Consider the following 5984-nt stretch of genomic DNA (forward strand, 5'->3'; position numbering starts at 1 on the left):
ATATCCAATAAACTTCGTCGAACACCGGTATCACCCAATCAAATTAAAGTAGGCGGAGCTCCACTGTGCCCTTGACAGGGCGGCTGGTGTTGATGAATGACGCCTCTTCGCCAGAAGAGGGAGACATTTCAGCGCACACAGTGGCACCTGGTGGTTCATGTAGTCCTAATTTTACACCATTTCTTCTCTTAATAAGATCTGACAGAGAAACTACAACCCTAAAAATCCAAATGTAGCTTTTAAAAGAGCAAAAGATGGGAGAGTCATTCTTAACTTGTTGAATCCTTTCCACTGATGGGCAGGCTATATGCTTCTATTAGAGCTCTGTAGGATATTTATTCATTGTCTGAGTATTTTGTGACACTGAGTGATGCCCAGCTGTTGTCTGGAATGAACCCTGTGGCCCTGCAGTCTCCCTCCTCTGTTCATGAGACACGCTGGCTCATGGGCATCTGAGCCTCATATGGAAATACCCTTCCCCTCCAGAAAGTCTGGCACATGACTGGCAGTCCTGACTCCTGCTGGGGCTGACCTTGAGAGAGAAAACCAGCGGCGGTGTCGGTGGGTGAGAGTCATGCTGCGTTTGCTGCTATGGAAACTACTTTAAACTGGATTGTGCCAGAAAATATCAATCACTTTTTTTAATCGTTTGTGTGAGCTGGACTCAAACTTTATTGAATATTGTTACAGTCTGGGAGCAGGAGGGTGTGTGAGAGAGAATCACCTCCTCAATGCAGCTCTATAGTGTGTGATCAGGAAACACAGGAAATGAAACATAAGTAATTAACATTTCTGAGCGGGTAACTCATCACCAGAATGGGAACACGAGAAGAAAAACAAAGGCAGAAATACTTAACAGCATGTAATTTCCCAGCCAATTTAGGCTTTAGACACAGGCTCACATCAATAAACACAAAAACCACAAGAGATGTACAGCAATAACTTCTGTTATGATGATAATTCACAGTTGAGTCAGTATTATTCCCCTATATTTATCTGGATGTGTTACGGGTGATGTAACAAGTTCAGCAGGGTTAAAAGCCCAAAAAGTGAAACCAGATGCACGCTCTTATGAATACCCTGTTTATCATGGCAACACTGGATTCCACTGAGTGCCATGGTCTTACTATTACTTTTTTAATTTAAATTAAAGAGTCGCTTTGGTCTGAGACTGCATGAATGCCAGTTTTTGGCAAAGGTGACGCCTGTGACTGATTTTCTGTTTATGTTGTTTCATTTTTACTGAGCTGAAATTTGGTGTCAAACATGATCTACATCCAAGCTTACAGTAAACCACCTTCAAATTGCTCTAGAAGTCTTTTGATGAGTAGTTTGACTCAAACAGCAGCGTGATGTCATTTTCATTGTTCTTATGAAAGAAAAATTATGTTACATTTATCATTTCTATGCCAGGTCACAATTTCTGTGTTTGGAAGCGAAAAATACAAACAGACTTTACACAGACAGACCAAACATCGGCCGTACTGGAATTCCTGTGATACAGCACCACATGAAAGAGGTAGCTGTACTTCAGCAGAGGAATTCCTGTGGTGATGAATGTGATCCTGGGATACATGTGGTGTGGTATTTTTGTGGTATCCTGAGACGTGCTGGCCCTTTCTGGATAATTTACCATAAGATGTTTGGTGAGCAGTCTTACTGTAAAAAGGTTTCCTACGTGAATTCAAATACTGAAAGCTTGCTTGTCATTGCAGGAAAGTTAATCTGATTATATATCCTTTAACAAATAACTGAGGTTTGTCTTTGATTGGTGGCAGTGAGTAAAGCAGCTATTTTGGAAGGTAAATGTATTTGCTTTCTTGTTACATGTACCTACAGCTAAATACCCGTTAGCTTAGAGACAAAGGGGCTCAGCTGGTCTGTCAGACATATTTAGTTTAATCATTTCAAAAACTCAAGGATCAACAATCTGTTATGTTATAAAGGGTTATGTTTTAAAACTTTTAGCAAGTAGCAGCTAACAAAGATTGTCTTCCTAAACCAAACCAATCAAATTGAATTAAAATGAAGATAACACTCAAAGTCAGCTAAACTTCAGGGATGTTAATCTGTTCAGTTAGGAAGCAGAAACCTTCATGTGCTTTGGTGTAAATGAAAGTGGCAACAGGTGCACCAAAGAGGCAGCAACAAGACAACCTGCAGAAAGGGAGGGATTTGGCAGATGGAGGCCACAGACCATAGGAAGCTGCACGGGGCTGTAGAAGGCCATCGACCCGGCAGCATGACTGCTATCTGCTCTTTTGTGTGAGGAGAAACAGGAGGCACTGCCAGAACTCCATGGAATTACCTCTCCGTACATCCATCTGTGTTGTTGTAAGATTTGTTGTGTCTCACAGCACAGTCACAATAGTGTGGAGGATATCAGGAAGAGAGCTGGACAGGGCCGTAGAAGGCCAATAACCTGGCAACAGGAGGAGCACATGGAACCAGAGCTCCATGAAGTGACCTCCAGCAGCCTACTCATGTGCATGTGTCAGGTAGCAGTACGCTAACAAATGTTTTTAATTTTATGCACAAACACAGTTGGCAAAATATTTTTTATTGTAGCTCTGGAAGCTTTCTCTTGGAATTTCACCTGTTCTAAGCGTTCCAGGTTCACTTTCCGTGTTGCCACAGGTCATTCAAATCTTCAGGCAACACTTTTTGGATCATGCAGAAACCATCAGCTTTTTTCTTACACTGTGGTCATTTGAATGCATTCCTGAAAGCTTAAACAAAAAACTATGCAGATTAAAGTTTTGGCATAAATCACATGACTGCCTAAAGTGGAACTCTCGGTCACCTTATACCAGGCAGTGTTGAATAACTGAGCCACAGCTGTGTTACAAAATGTCTTGTAGATTATTTTACAATTTTTCAAAATGCTTTCAAGCAGGACTGGTGCATTTCCCGTCCCTTAGGTTTGCACATCAGTGCCATTCTCTTTGTCTTTTCATCCCTTCATCTAAAAACATCTTCAGTCCCTTCATGGCTTCAGGCCCAGAATACAACTTTCTCTGTTTTCTCAGTTTAGCCTAATCACACTTTGCTTGGACAGCTCATCAGCATCCTTCAGCGAGGCCAAACCTAAAAACGACCCGGGAGAGCCCAGGTGACGGCTGATCAGAAGAAGTAGAAGTGAAGAGAGACTCGCTAATGCTGGTGGAGTGATGTGAAGACAGCCGTGACCGTTGGATGGGAAAGACCGGCGTGAAAAATGGAGATATGAAAGACTTACATAATAGAGTCTGGTATGTAACATCATACAGTGCAGATGTCATGTTATCTTCTCTGCCTACGTTTCCCTCGATTAAACCTCAAACCAAGACTTTTGCTTCCACCTGGGTCATGGAGCTGACATCTTATAGCAAAATTTTATCACCCATCTTGTATTTATCAGACATGAGTGCGATTCGCTCTGATCACATCGTACAGGAATGGCAGCTCCTTCCACCAGCCCACATGTTTCATAACAACCACAGCCCAAAGCGCCCTGACGGGCCCACCGTCCTCCGGGCATTCTGTGTACAGATTGAAATCATAACAAACCTCTTCCTCACAGAATCCCACCACATGACTTCATTCTGGGTGTGGGAATTATGGCATCCAATCAAAATAACCTTCTCATGACCTCAGTTTGGCTAGAGCTTCTTCTCCGATACCACACGGAGAGGAATGACTTCATATGTGAGGAGGAAGAGGCCTGTCAAACAAATGGGCTTTGTTTTTCTTTGCGCTCATTCATGCTGATTGTCACAAATAAGGATGAGAAAAAGTTCAAAGCTTTGGGTTAGCTGCAGAGCGCGTGCACGTTAAGGTGATTTTGCATCTTCAGATAGGCCGCCTGGAGAAATGATTCATGACAACAGAAGTAAAGGAATCTGAAGAAGCAGAGAAGTGTATGCATGGGTTTATGTCCGCTGCAGCAAGGTTTCACTTTATGGAACAAAACATGACATCAGCACCACGCCCAGATAATCCAGCAACTGCTACTCCTGAACGCAACTGCTCTGACAAACAGGGAGTGAATGCATCAGTGTCCATCTGACATAACTCCTCAGGGAGTACGTGAGTCTGTTCGCCGCTGCCTCTTTTGTTTGCTTTGGTTTCCACATAGAGATAAGAGCGTCATTATGTGCACCGAGCCCTGCTCCTTGGTGACCAGACAGGACTTTCACTTTAGTAACAGAAAGACGCAGACCGCCATGACTCCTTGTGCATCACCCGTAACTGTGATTTGAAATCTTTCTGTCCTGGTCAGACAAGAAAGCAGAGGAGCTCTGGGTTTATGTTTCGGAGCATTACCATCACTCACTGCTGATCTCTGCCATGGGCCACATGCAAAGTGCTTTCACTTCACTGTTTACATTATCATAATTTACACGCATGCAGAATAAAGGACAGTTTATGCTCCTTACATTAGTGTATATGATGTCAAATCTGAGAGCATATACTGGACTACTGCTGGCAAGATATTACAAAACCATCTGTATGAGCCGTGATGAACTGTAGCATTGAAAAGGAACCATTATGTCCTTGATGTGATGTACTGTTTTGAAAGGAGAGACGATGATATTTTGCAAATATTTAAATATAGTTTTACTGCTTAGATATTTTACAGTTAAGACAAAGTTTTAAAGTTCAGTGCAGAGTTAGAAGAGCTGCTAGACACCTTTCATTTTGGCATTTCCTTTTCATTCAACAGGTCACATCTGTCTTCGTGCTTGATTCTAGAGTGAGGTGCCCTTTTCATTTTCACTTCCTGTTGGGAATCATGCATTCCTCTTCCCATCCTCTTCATCTTCCTCCATCCGTACTGCTCCTCTCCTCTTGCCTGGCCCCATCTCCGGCATCCCTGTCCTTAAATGTCCTCTGCCCAGATCCAAACCAGCTCAGACTCACCTATTTCTTTGTCTCTAAGCCTTCCATCCTACGCCATGTTTTACTTATTCTTTTTCATCATCGCAAATCAGCGTGTCAAGAAAATGTGCCACTGGTGCCGGGCTTTTATAACCAGTAAAGATGCACAGTTCCCAGCAGTAATGAGCTCATCAGTTATGATCTAAACTACATGGACTAGATGTTGTCTTTGCTTTTCAGTATATATTTATTTATGCTGGACTTGAGAGCGAACTACCCCACATATAAAACAGGTAGGTGAACCAAGGTTAGGTGTGTTTATACTCACTCTGACTCAGCAGCACCCTGGCAGCAGCTCTTCCCATTGATGCAGAGCACAATTACCGCACCTCAGATTCTGCTCGCCTCCCTAAATTAGATTGTTTTCTGCAAGCAGGGCCAAAAAGACAGCCTGGCTGCCAAAGTCCTGGAGAGTTTGGCCACGCTCAACCATCCCAAGACGGCAATTGGCGGTTACTCGGCCACTGTTAGGGCTTGGGTGGCTGCTGTCACTGGACTTTCCCAGCCTGTGAGAATGGCACAGCACTGTTCAGCTGTCACCGAGGGTCAGCGGGGAGAGTTGGCTCTCTGAATGGCCGGCCAAAACATCTAGCATTCAGCTAGCCTCAGCTGCTAGTGGCACCCGTGCTGGCAGCAGTGGATGAGTTAAATATAGAAGTATACTTCTGGCTTTTGTGACTCTGGTCAAAAAGCACAGAGAGGGACGATGGTGGATGTGGCTTGGAGAAAAGATCTGGCCCTGTGACAAAGGACATCACAGTCCACCTCACCAGGCAACGGCCTTTTTCAGACAGAGCGGGAAGAGAATAGCGCATGCCCCCCTCCACACACACACACACACACACACACACACACACACACACGCACGCACCGCTCATCAACTGGCTTCTTGAAGGGATAGGAGGGAAAGAAAATGAGAGGTGTGTGCTAGCCTGCTATGTGAAACAGAACTGGATAGGCTGTGGGAGCGAGAGAGGGCGTGTGTGTGTGTATCTGTGTGTGTGTGTGAGAGAGGGAAGTTACAGTCCTCTGTTATTGCTCTCTACCATTCCCTTCTTGACCCG

The sequence above is a fragment of the Pundamilia nyererei genome, unplaced genomic scaffold, assembly GCF_000239375.1.
Source record: "Pundamilia nyererei isolate P.nyererei 1_Seehausen unplaced genomic scaffold, PunNye1.0 scaffold00088, whole genome shotgun sequence".
Taxonomy (NCBI): domain Eukaryota; kingdom Metazoa; phylum Chordata; class Actinopteri; order Cichliformes; family Cichlidae; genus Pundamilia; species Pundamilia nyererei.